A 14,302-nucleotide genomic window follows, 5' to 3' on the forward strand; every position below is an offset into this window, starting at 1 on the left:
TTATTCAATTCATAAAGTGGAACCCCTATATTATATAGCAAACTTTTTCTACTGTTTATTTCTGTTAAAGAAAAACACAATATTCAGAAAATTAGAATATTATACCAACTATACAAATGTCGGCCAAATGAAAAGTGTGTAGAGTAAATGCAGTCAATATTTGGTTGGGGCTCCTTTTGCATGAATGACTACATCAATGCAGCGTGGCATGGAAGCGATCAGCCTGTGGCCTGCAGAGGTGTTATGGACGCCCAGGTTGCTTTGATAGAAGCCTTCTGCCTGTCTGCATGTTTGTGTCTGGTGTCCCTCATCTTCCTCTTGACAATACCCTATAGATTCTGTATGTGGTTATGGTCAGATGAGTTTGCTGACCAGTCAAGCACAGTGATGCTGTGGTTATTACACCAGGTATTGTTACTTTTGGCAGTGTGAACAGGTGCCAAGTCCTGCTGGAAAATGAAAATTCCATCTCCAAAAAGCTTGCCGGCAGAGGGAAGCATGAAGTGCTCTAATATTTCCTGGTAGACGGCAGTGTTGACTTTGGTGTTGATGAAACACAGTGAACCTACACCAGCAGATGACATGGCTCTCCAAACCATCACTGATTGTAGAAACTTCACACCAGCAGCTTGGATTGTGTACAGCCTCTCCACTCTTCCTCCAGACTCTGGGACCTTGATTTCCAAATGAAATGCAAAATTTACTTTCATCAGAAAACAACTTTGCCACTGAGCAATAGTCCAGTTCTTTTTCTCCTTGGCCCTGGTAAGAGGCTTCTGATGTTGTCTTTTGGTCATGAGTGGGTTGACAAATGTAATATGACACTTGTAGCCCATGTCCTGGAAACGTCTGTGTGTGTGGTCGCTCTTGAAGCAGTCCACTCCTTGTGAATCTTCCCCAAATTTTTGAATGGCATTTTCCTTACAATCCTATCAAGACTGCGGTTCTCCCGGTTGCTTGTGCACCTTTTTCTACTACATGTTTTCCTTCCATTCAGCTTTCCATTAATATGCTTTGATAAAGCAGTCTGAACAGCCAGCTTCTTTAGCAATGACTTTTTGGGGCGTACCCTCATTGTGGAGTGTGTCAATGACTGCCTTATAGACATCTGTCAAGTCAGCAGTCTTCCCTATGGTTGTGTCACTTACTTAACCAGACTAATGGTGCGTTTACAAAGACATTATCTAACAGATTTTTTAAGCCAAAACCAGGAAAAGACTATAAACAGGGAACAGGTCATAAGGGAAAGACTGAGAAATCTCCTCTTTTCACATCCATGCCTGGCTTAAAAAATCTGTCAGAATAATCTTTGTAAACACTCCATAACATACCCTTTTAAACACTTAGAAAGCCTTTGCAGGTGCTTTTGGTTAATTATTCTAATTTTCTGAGATAAGGAATTTTGGTCTTTCCAGACAATGTTCACACAACGTCAAAAAAAGAGAAAAGCGGCCAATTTTGCTATTTAAACAAACATCCATTTTTGCCGCAATTTAACTGACTGCAATAGCAATGCATTGAAGTCAATGGGAAAACTGACGTCCAATGCACACAACGTATTAAATAACAGACTTTTTTTTTACTGTGGACGTCAAAATAATTAACAGGATCATTATTTTTGGACGTCTTTTGCAAACAGTGGACGTTTTTTATTAGTTGTTCACACACAGTTTTTCTTTTCTCCGTTTTTACTAATAAACTCAATGGACTTTTTAATGAAGCCACACCTAAAGGCAGGGGCAGATTAACTTTACCATAGGCCCCGGGCTGTTCACCAAGCCTGCCCCCCCCCCACCCCACTGTAACTATGGCAGCACTATCATAGTGTTAATAGTCTAGGATAGATAATGTCATGATGCCCTGATTTGTGCAAAATTGCCGTAAAAAAAGCAATTTTTTTGCACATCATGGCAGAACTGTAGCCAGGAGACAATACACCACTGAAAGTCTTTTTGGGTGGTCATGGGCCCCCCAGGAGCTCAGGGCACCAGGCTACTGCCCAAAACGGACCTATTATGATCCGCTACTGCCCAAAGGACAATTAGTAACCCAAACTAGAATAATGTACAAACACCAGTCATTGCACTAAGGGAAGCCCAGGCTGCTAAATAACATCTGTTATTTTAGACTCAAAATGACGGACGTCAGTTTAAACAGAGCTGAAAAAATGTTGTGTGAACAAAGCCATAATCATTAACATTAACAGAAATAAACACTAGAAAAAGTTCTCCGTGTTTGTAATATTGTTGTTTCACTTTTTGAATTCGATTACTGAAAAAAAATTCTTTTTTATAGAGACAGTTCTCTGAAATGTAATTCTGAAATAACATTATCTTTTGATTTACAACAAAGACTTTAGGAAAGCCAAATAGCCTTGTGGTGCAAAGGCTTTCATCATATGCAAGCTGTTAACATGAGAATAAAAAATTCCTACCAGGTAATCTAGCTTCCTTGTCACGACAAAACACAGAAGATTGGGTGATGTGTCCCATTTGTTGACATGGCAGCAATTGTACTGACATAGTATTTGTTTGAAAAAGGGACTGAAAAAAGACACAACCATAATTATCATTTCAATGACTTTAGGGCTGCTCCTTTCAAGGCAACACAAAGGTGTATTTACAGTGAAAATAGGGGCACCATATTATTGTTATTAGGAGTAGTATTAGTAGTAGTAATAATAATAATCTAACCTTAGACACAGCAATACTAACATCTGTCACCTCGAAAGAAGGCCATGTACATTAGCTGAATGTTGTAATTTAATGGGGATGGGGGGGGGGGGGGATGTCAACATGCTCCCAGTCACATATGTTGAGAGAAAGGACAGCATTTAAAATTTTAGTTTCTTTTCCTGTTAAAGCATTACTGTATCCACAAACCCACCCCCCAAACCGCTGGTACCATCCATATGATGACAGTATTTCCCTGTTATTTGTAAAATGCGCCGTTGCCTTGGTTAGGATAAAAAATAATCTTTTAATCTGCAACATCCGAGTTAATAAGGTGTGGCCCAGGGCACAGAAGCTGTAGGCCACAGCTCATTGACTCCAGGGAAGGACTGACTTGCTGTCATCAACAGTCCTAGCGATTTGGGGGGGGGGGGGGGGGGGCGTTTGGTGTTGGTTGGTGGATACAGTATCACTTTAAATGGGTACTGTCATTAAAAAAAAAACTTTTTAAATGACCTAAAAATGTCAAAAGTTTTGATCAGTCGGCGTCTGGGCTATGATCTTAGGGGTTGCGGGAAGAAGGGTTTTTTTTTTTTTTTGTTTAGTAAGCAGTGTATATATGTATATGGACAAGCAAACAATAAGGCCCTCAAATGACTCTTTTAATAGCTCTGTTCACATTGTGAACTGCTGTAGATCATAATACAGAAATATATGTGCCCTTACTGTACCTCCATATTCTATATATCTATATGAAATTATATGGAAATAGTGAATTTAAAAAAATAGTGGTATGTACTATAGAATGTTGAATGTGCCTTAGGGACAAGACCTCTGTAATATGGCACCATAGAGAGCAATCCCATAGCAGAACATGGAGTCTGCCCATCTCCATAATACATAAATGGTTGGTATTTCATACACCACCTCTCAAGGTATATGCATGTGACTCAACCATAGATTTGCAATTTACTTCTATTAAAAAATCTCATCTCAAGTCTTCCAGTACTTATCAGCGGCTGTATGTCCTGCAGGAAGTGGTGTATTCTTTCCAGTCTGACAAAGTGCTCTCTGCTGCCACCTCTGTCCGTAACAGGAACTGTCGAAAGCAGTAGCAAATATGCCCATAGAATACCTTCCCTGCTCCCTCCAGACTGGAAAGAATACACCACCTCCTGCCATACAGCAGCTGATAAGTACTGGTAGACTTGTGATTTTTTTTTTAACAGAAGTAAATATAAAAAAAAAATACTTTTAAACTTGCAGCCTTGTGCCCAATGGCCGTGGCTTGGAGTATCTGTGCCCTAACTTTGCACCACCCCTCTGTCCCTCCTCCCCGCCCTCTTCACCATTTTTCCTATTCCTCTGCAGTGAAAACTACACAGGTGTGTTAACGATCCAGCCCATATGCTGTGCTGACACAGCTGATGAATAGGAGACAATCTGTCTGGAGCATTCCTAATGATGAGGAGTGTGGGGAGGAGGGACAGAGAGGTGGTGCCAGCCTAATGCATACACAATCTAGGCCATGCAGTTTGGCACAGAGCTGCAAGTTTAAAAGTTGTTTTTTTGGACAATAACTGCATCACCTGCCAAATGGACCCCAGGACAGATCTTGGATTAAAAGCAGCTATCCAAATGTACAAGCGGTTTGAGGGGGTCAGACTGTGGGTACAGAGTTACTTTAAGGCTTATCTCAGACTAACATATGGCTATTGGTAATTCCTTTTAACTTAATAGTATTTTAGGAATATGACAAAGATATTTTATGAATGAAAGAGGAAGGAGTGACTCAACATAGGGGTGAGATTCAGTGTTAACTTGTAATTTACACAACATAAGGCATGCAACTTTTCTCTTTTTCTTGCAGGATGAGAAGTCAGTTTGTGACATGTGGGTTTAATGTTTGGCACAGTAGGCCTTAAAGAGGCGTTCAGGCACTGTATAGGGGTCTTTGCTTCTCACCCTGCTTATCATGTAGAAATTCATGTTGGCAGCAGAAGTTTTCCACAGTGCTGACGCTCACTCTGATCAATCATCTGGCTGCCATGGTAATAGACAGCATTCATCAGCTATTCAGGTGTGTTTTGTCTTTAGGCAGTCTTTTCTAGCAACTGTGTTTTATTGTACTGTAGATCATAGAGGTCATAATATCAGAAATTACTAACCTGATCTTGCTGGTAAATGTATTTCATGATCAAAATCCTATAACTCACCATAAGACACCATATAGCTATAAAATTGATTTATGGCAAACAGATATGTGATCACTTTTCTATTATGGCTTATTTTTAACAATTCATCCAGTGCTTGGCATTCGGAGAGCTCTTCAGTTTATGCCAGCTGGTAATGGGAGCTTATTTTTCTATTTAGTCCCTATTTGGTCTTTCATTTAAATGGCATTTTCTCCTATGAGCATCTGGAGACTGGCATACGGAAGGAGTTTACTTTGATGCAGTTGGGGGGGAGTTACCAAAAGTAGTGCAGATAAAGCAGCGTTCTTCCCCAAAGAATGGTGCCATTTTGTAAGGCATGTTAGCAAAAATTAAAACCTCTACTGTGTTGGCTGACATGGACCAAAACTATAATATAAAGCAAAATCTGTAACAGGTCCCCCCATATACTTTTACTGGTGTCTTCTGATGTGGCAGAAAGAACTTTGGATTTGTTCAAACCTCAAACCCAGAGGTAGACTGCTACCTCTGCACCGCCAATGCCTATGCCTATGCTCCTAGTGTGAATAACTACTCTACTTTTATTTGTACTGCTTCTTTAATGTCCTCCAGTGGTTAACTGTGATATCTGTTATACAGTAGATCAGTGCTGCTTTTTTTTTCTTTCATACTTTGGTATTGTACATGGACATAAACATGCAGTGTTATCTGAAATATTTGGTGGATCTATCTTGTATGCAGGACCGCATTTACCAATAGGTAAATGCCTCCCACCTCCTGTTCAGACTTGCCAGTAAATCTGGTGTGTTGTAGAGGGGGGGGGGTATAGTGTGTGTGTGTGTGGGGGGGGGGGGTATAGTGGTATTGGTCAGGTCTGGTGTGGTGGTGTTATCCAGTCACAGTATGGTGGTATTGGTCAGGTCTGGTATGGCGGTATTGGTCAGGTCTGGTATGACAGTGTTATCTAGTCACAGTATGGAGTTATTGGTCAGGTCTGGTGTGGTGGTATTGGTCAGGTCTGGTATGGCAGTGTTATCCAGTCACAGTATGGAGTTATTGGTCAGGTCTGGTGTGGCGATGGTATCCAGTCAGAGTATGGTGGTATTGATCAGGTCTGGTATGGCAGTGTTATCCAGTCACAGTATGGAGTTATTGGTCAGGTCTGGTGTGGCGATGGTATCCAGTCACAGTATGGTGGTATTGATCTGGTCTGGTATGGCAGTGTTATCCAGTCACAGTATGGAGGTATTGGTCAGGTCTAGTGTGGTGGTGTTAAATGTGACACCTGGAGCTTTTGATTGCCAATTACCTGCCAACCTACCAATCCTGATGCTAATTGGTGAGTGAAGATAGGACATCTTCACGGTTTAGTGCCTAGGGCAGCAGCAGCTGTTAATATGGCCCTGCTTGTATGTACTGTAGACCTAGAATGAAAAGTATGGTTGTGTTGAGAAGTCTTATGGCAGGGTGCCACTCTGGTATAATATTAAATAAAGACATTAAAACCATGGAAGACATACACTGAACACATGGCTCGGCTATGCCTTTAATCAAGGTTCCTATACCATGATATCCCTCCATTTAACTTTGATACTTATTTAGCTAAGCACTGTGGTTTCAACAAACATTGCATACATCAACAGTATAAGAGAATTGGAGTATTAAAGTATTAGAGAAAAACACCTCTTTCTACTCCTTCCCTCCTCACCCAGCACTGAACTTTATGAACTACACAATACCTTAATGTGTGTTTTAAAGCTTACCCCAGGGCTTTTTTCACAGCTTAGACTGCTTAGTACTGTTCAATAATGTCTTCTATGCTGCTGCTTCATTATGTATGTCTAGAAACATAGAATAGCAGGATCTCCATGTGGGTGCGTTTGTGTGTAGTATATTGGAATCGTCTTAGTGGGGAAGGCTCTGCCCATTAGCTCAGGGAACACTGTAAAGTAGATAAAAAGTTGAAATAATGGCATATACAAGTTATATAATGGCCAGTAATAGCACTACTCCTCATGTTCACCCACAGGACAGCTTATCCTGAAAAGATACCTGAAATTACAGGTATACTTTTAATGTTTGAGCATTGTAAATGTTAGATTTTTTTCACAAAGTACTACTATAGCTCCTCCTACACAGCTTGGGCGCTCATTAAAAGGATAATTATTGTCGGCAGCACATCCTCTGTTTACATGGCAATACGTGCCACCAACAAACAATGGCTTCTAGACTTGCACACTGGAGTATTCACTGGTTTATCAGTTTATCACTGTGGCTTTCACACAGGGCAATAATTGGACCATTCAGCCAATAATCACCTAATAAAATGCTCCTTAAGCCCTGCATAATGCACAAACCATTCACCATCAATTTATATGTTATTTTATGCTAGATTGTCCATTACAGGACATGGAGTAAAATTGTGTTATTAAACCCATAGAATTATAGTTATTTGTTAGCTGAATTGTTTGAATACATTCTGATAAAATCAATGAATTTAGTCATATATATACCTTAAGCCCCTATTACACGGGGCGACAGAGAGGAGCAAACGAGCGTTGTTAGTGCTCCCTTGCTCCTCTTTCCCTGCTCGCTGACTCTTTCCCTGCCGCGGAGCGACGACAGCAGATCGCTGCTATGAGAGTCGTTTGTCATTCAAAATGTTGAAAGACAAACAACTGCAATGATCAACAGATATCAGCCGATTATGGCTGATAATCGTTCTATGTAATAGGGCCTTTAGGCCACTCCACATCTAGGTCTCTTTTATACGGTAAAGCCAATATTTAGGCATTCAAGGTAGAAGCTAATAGGGGAAAATGCCTTCATAATTCAGCATACAGTGGAACATGCCTTGGTAGGAAATTAGAAGTATTGGGAAGTACACTATACAGGTCTTTGGACTATGAGGTGTCTGTTTTTACTTCAATAAAGCATTGCAAGGGAACTAAGTCTGGAGCTGGACATTCATCTTTCCATGTATCCTGAATGACTGTTTGCCGAACAGCAGTCCTGTGCACCGTCTAAAGTTCCCAGGAGAATCGGTGAGCTGCAATAGTGTGTTTCTATGATACACTATACGGTGAGTCCTCTGTATGGCATCTATGACATAAAAAATAAATCCAAAGCTAGAAGATAGGAAATAAAATTCACATGTCACATCTGTAGGGCTACAGTAAGCCCCAAATAAAACCCACCCCACTATCCCTCTCTACTTGGACGATCTGCTCTAGGTAACAGTTCACACCTAGCAGATATTCCCTATGCTAACTAGGTGCAGGGCCTGTCAGGGATATAATGGTCAACAGTCCAGGTCAGAAATCTTGCTGACCGTACTGTATAGGACAAACCCTATAACAACGCAGGGTCATACACCTACAGTAGCATGGTACAAAATCACGATTCAGGGAGTAGTAGTCAGTAGAACAAGCACAAGCAAATGGGCCCGAAAACTCAGAAAAACTATGCAGGAAAATGCTAGTGATGCAGATGAGTCAAACAATTACTGGCAGCTATTGGAGATTAAATGCCATTTAAATTTTCTGCTGGATGTCACTCCAGAGTGCAGGGCCACCTGTATTTGGCCTGATGCCCGGAGTCCCTGATAGGCTGCCACATCATTCAGCCTGACCAGCCCATTACACCTTGATGATTGGATGCCTGGCTGTCATTTGACTCGGCTGGGCATCACTGGCACTGGAATCTTGCCTACCGCACCATGTGAAGAGTGAAGCAGACCACAAGGAAACGTGGCTCGCTGTCAGTCTAGTTGACTTGGAGTCTTTCAGCATGGACAACCATTTACTATGGACTGCAGACAAAACATGTGATAGAGGGGACACCAGCTGCAGCTTTCAGGTATAATGGGACCTTGGTCTCTCAGCTGATCACCCCAGGGGTGCATACTGTAAGGTTTCCATGTTATTTGTCTCTATACTTACCTCAAGATGAGACCTTTGAATAACAAACAAGTGGTAAAAAGCAGTCAAAAAATAAGATCATTATAGTTAAACCTGTGCAATAAAATGTAGATTCAAACATTGGTAATGAAGTATATTTGCAGTCTTTAAATAGTTAAAAATAATGTTTGATGATTATTTAATAGACATAAGAGAATCATTGAAGGTAAGAAAAGAGAAGACTCAAGTGCTTCGGTTTAAAGCAATGTACCATTTTAGCACTGTGTCTATCAAAGCTCCCCGTGGCCTTCGGCCAATTTACTTGTGTGCCAGCCAGCCAAATCCATGCTTAATTATTCAGTAGTTTCACAAATCTTTCTTATAATTGCTTCAAGTCCACAAATTTGGTTGATAACACTTAAGAGCTATTGGTGGCGCCACATGCAGTAATACAATATGCAAATCAAGTTCAATAGAATGTTGATGAGGAGCGCACACATTGTAATCTGCTGCTCTGCTTCTCTCCATGCAACAACATGTATTTTCTAAAAAAAACAAAAAAAAACAATATATATTGATTTTACTAATTGCTTCTGCATAGTTTCATAGCTCTAGTCATATATTTATGGAATATGCCTTTATTGCATTGTTTTCAGAAAAAGGCAGATGTAAAATATGTTGAAAGCTTCTGAAAAGGGGAAAAATCATAAACAATACCTGCTTTGTTTGACTGAATAGATATAAATGAATTGGTTCTTGTAGGATATAGATCATTATGTTATATTTCTGTGGAAGAAAGGGGGCATAAGAGTGCACTCTTACCTTTACTACCAATAACAAAATGTTCATGCACATGGCCAGGTTATATCTCAAGGAATAGGCCCTTATGATCTTTTTTACTTCTGATTTTATATGGGTGCATTAAAAGGATACAGAAGTCAATAAGTAGAGAAAACCTCAGTAATCTGAGGCCATTTTGAAGCCAATGGGGCCAGCAATTCTTTGCTGCAGTCTTTTTGTAGACATGACATAGTTGTTTTCTTTGTGCTCTTCTATTTTTTATATTTTGCTCATTTGGGTTATTAAAGTGTCAGTTTCAAGTAAATTAACTTTTGACATGTTGCACAGACATAAAATGCAAAATATGGCCAGCACTCCAACATCCAGGGCTGTATTAACAGCAGCTGCTGCCCTAGGCTCTAAACCTGAAGATGCCCCATCTTGGAGAGAATGAGGGAGAGTGGTTTCAGCCACATGCATTTCTCTACATGTAGAAACATTGTCTGAATCTCGTTTTTCATGGTTTTTAACTGCTTAAAACATAAATTGAATCAATGATTAGAGCCGTCTGCATATTGTCTGAGGGAATTCTTAACACAGGATTGGTAGGTTGGTAGGTTATAGCTCCAGGTGTAACATTTAACACCGCCACATCAGACCTGACCAATACCGCCATACTGTGACTGGATAACACTGCCACACCAGACCTGAACAATACCACCATACTGTGACTGGACAACACCGCCACACCAGACCTGACCAATACCACAATACTGTGACTGGATTACACCGCCATACCAGAACTGACCAATACCACCATACTGTGACTGGATAACACCACCACACCAGACCTGAGCAATACCGCCATACTGTGACTGGACAACACCGCCACACCAGACCTGACTAATACCACCATACTGTGACTGGATAACACCGCCACACCAGACCTGACCAATACCACCATACTGTGACTGGATAACACCGCCACACCAGACCTGACCAATACCACCATACTGTGACTGGATAACACCGCCACACCAGACCTAACCAGTACCACCATACTGTGACTGGATAACACCGCCACACCAGACCTGACCAATACCACCATAATTTGACTGGATAACACCGCCATACCAGACCTGAATAATTCCACCATTCACCCCCCTCGAATAGACAACAGATTTACTGGCAAGTCTGAACGGAAGGTGGAAGACTAAAAAAAAACAACAACAACAACAAAGTTGTTTATGCCGCCCTGCTCCCTGGTGCTGCCCCCCAGAAGGTGCTGCCAACACCTCAGGAGTGTGTGGCTACCTCTTGTTGGCTTACACTCCACCCATCTCCTGTGGGTATTTAAAACAGGGATTAGTTGGATCCTTCATGTCCAGTTTGTAGGCTTAATGTGTTCCCAAGAGAGGTCATTTCTAGAGTAGGACCATCTCTCTGAGGGCACCTTGGCGGAGTGAGATGGTGTATTCTTTTTGATCACATAGTTTTCTAAGAACCTAATTTTTTTTTAATCTTTAGAACACGTTTTTATCATGTGTACGCTAGAGATAGTACGTGCAGTAAGTTCTGGCACTTGCAAGTTGCTGTTGCACTTTCCTGTATATGTTGCACAAACATGTCAAAAGTTAGAAGTGGTCAGGGTCTCAGTGCTGAGTCCCCCTGTGATCGTTAGCTATAGCCAGGTGTAGTCTATAAAGCCTGTTTCCTGCAATGAGTCAGATCGGGCAGCCAGCCAGGGAGGAAGGCATGCTAACTGAACGATCTAAACTTTTGGGCATGTCTTTGTGACATGTCAAAAGTTAATTTAAATGACAGTAAGGCGTTAAACAAATGTAAAACTGCACTGTGAGAACAAGGATCTAAAACTTAGGGTACTATTACAGGCAATGATAATTGGCCGAATCGGCCCGATTCAGCTGATTATCGCTCTGTGTAATAAATACAACGATCAACCGATGACAACGATCATCGGCTGATCGTTGATATAGGTTTGAACCTAAAATTGTTGGGCGCCGACCGCGCATTGCTACATGTACTAGCGGTGCGCAGCCGGCGACTGACGATTTACATTACCTATCCAGGCTGGAGGGCTCCTTTTGCGGTTTTCTTCTCCCCGGGTCCCGCGCGCTCCAGCTTCAGAGCAGTGATTGGCTAAGCGGCCTGTGAACTGAAACAGGCCACTCTAAAGCTGGAGCGCACAGGACCCGGGGAGAAGACCGCAAGAGGAGCCCTGCAGCCTGGACAGGTAATGTATAAAGTAAAAGCAAGGGCCGCAAGGCCTGCAGCCCTTGTTAAACGATAATCGGGCCATGTAATAGGCCCAGTAAACGAGTGGCAATCTAGCAGATCGGCGATCGTTTACAGTTATCAAGCCTTCATCGGCCCGTGTAATGCTACCCTTAAGCTATTGGGATATTTGAGTGGAGTTATGGGTCTCTAAAGTGAAGAAAACAGCTATAATATGTGTTAAATGTACAAAGGCCTACAGAAGATTCCTAAATGTATAATAACGTGTAGACAAGTTGCTTGTCTTACTTCTAAAGGACACATAGTGACTTGCTACACTTGTTTTACCGGCTCTAGAACCTTTTGTGACCAAAGAACTGAAGTGCTCTATATGAAAACAAAGTGTAAATAGTAGTAGACGTTCCACATTAAAATAAGTGCAAGACAGCAAGCTATGGTGTGACCCTTTTTGACACCTTGTTGCAGCTTTTTATGCTACTGCAGTGCTGCCCAACCAGGGAATGATGGGAGTTTTCTGGTTATATTAATACTGGTGGCCCCTCGCAAGATCTTTTCCTACCGGCTCAACAAACACCAAAAGGCAACTTGACAATCGGGAAGCACTAATAGTTCGAAAGCTATCTTCCTTTTAAACTTACACAAATTACTATTGTCATTGGCAACAGTAGATTTTTTGTCTTCAAATAATATGAATTAAATTTTATACATCTCTTTGTTCAGTTTGCAAATAGCTAGGGTGGTCAGCCATTCAGTGTTTCCAAGGCCAGACTGAGTTTGTTAGAGACCCTGGACACCCCAGTCACAGACATATGGGAAAGGTGACCATGCATGTGTTTGACTCTTACCACTAAGGGCTGTGGGACGCACAATAACAGCCATTACAATACATGCCAGTCTATGTCACCAATGGCTCCTGTTGGTTACAGTAACGGCTGTTTGCCAGACTTCTGGTACTCCTAATCATGCATGCAAATGGCATTTCCCTAAGACACAGCAGCTTGCAATGTTCTTACCAAGTATCTCCCAAACTCTTAATGTAAACTCTTACCACCCACTAGTTTAACACTATATAAATGACAGTGAACAGTAAAGTTTATATATATGTACAGTGAGTTGGCAATATCCATAGCGATGGTAACAAAAGTGAGATACATGTAAAGACAGGTACATTACTTGTCACTTCTGCATAACGCTCCTAGCTCAGCACTTTTACTGTAGGGCATGGGAATGTTTTATATGATCCCATGGTCTAATTTGTAAAGCCGTTTGCTCAGGGCAATAAAGTATGTACTATGTTCCAAATGAAGTATCATTATAATCTAAGAGTGCAGGCTTTATGGTTGTGCAACAGCTTCAAATACCTAGGAAACTAAGAAAATGCATTTTGTACAAGTTACTGTAGGATAGAGAAAATGTTCCCTTCTGTAAACTGGTGTCAGTGGGTTATATGGGCAGTGTGCCATAGTGCCATCTCCTAATGTTATACACCCTGCATGTGTGTGAAGTTTTAGAATTGGTGCCCTTCTAGTAACTTTAGAATGGACAGACTGAGCTGAACGTACAGCATAGACTAGAGAATGCTCAGTTACATGTAATTTAATCAGTTCAAAGATGAGATTTAGCTCCTGACAAACTACTCATTGTGCCCTAGATAATGGCTGTTACTTGGCAATGTGTAGTGTAGTCTGCAAGCTATCTCACAGTCACTGCATTTCCATCCTATCTCATATACCTCCAATATATGCACATACAATGATACTGTATTATTTATACAACTCATACCGGTATAGTGCTAAATGTGTACAAAGAGAAATAATGTTTAGTCTCCAGGTTTAACAGCAGTAAATAGCATCTCATATGCATTTACCTAAATTTACATTTCCCTCAGATATTTATGGCACGTATCATAAATATCCCCTGGATGTGGGTTACACCTCTAGGACCCACACCTATATTGACATTGAGGGCATTCCCAGACCCCTATGGTATGTTTCTGGCTGCCAAAGGTAGCTGAGAACTCCAAAACAGCCAAAGTAGCTTTTTAAACAATTTCCTAAAGACTATACAGAGAGTTTTTTAAGCAGCCAGGAGTCAGGGAAACTGTATAGCTTGTGGTGCTACATTGTTTAGGAACCCCCCACTAAATTCAATGGGAGTTATGCAACTTGCATAACACAGGCGATTCAACTATTTTCTGCATCCTGACCGCCTCCAGCAGCTGAAAGCAAGAAAGAAAAAGAAAAAAAGAAAAAAAAAATTATATATAAATAATATCACAAGAAAAAATATCTCGATTTGGCTAAATGTAAGTAGCCAAGGCCAAGGGCTCCCATAGAATTTATATATTATGAACTGAAAATCATATAATGAAGCACTGTAATATGGTACCAGACAGAAACATTATACAGTACAAGGGCACATGGATGTCTTCATACAGACTCCATGCTCACAGCTCTGCCATGTGTATGAGACCGGAGAGTGAAATGCAATGTGCAGGATACAGAAACGGAACTGTAAACTT

General features: G+C 41.1%; 1 protein-coding gene across 7 annotated transcripts in view; it reads left to right on the forward strand.

Moving 5' to 3' along the window:
- ATXN1 (ataxin 1) overlaps window positions 1-14,302 on the forward strand; it is a 292,957-nt gene that overhangs the window by 59,300 nt on the left and 219,355 nt on the right. The window lies entirely within an intron of this gene.

The sequence above is a fragment of the Dendropsophus ebraccatus genome, chromosome 2 (genome assembly GCF_027789765.1).
Source record: "Dendropsophus ebraccatus isolate aDenEbr1 chromosome 2, aDenEbr1.pat, whole genome shotgun sequence".
Taxonomy (NCBI): domain Eukaryota; kingdom Metazoa; phylum Chordata; class Amphibia; order Anura; family Hylidae; genus Dendropsophus; species Dendropsophus ebraccatus.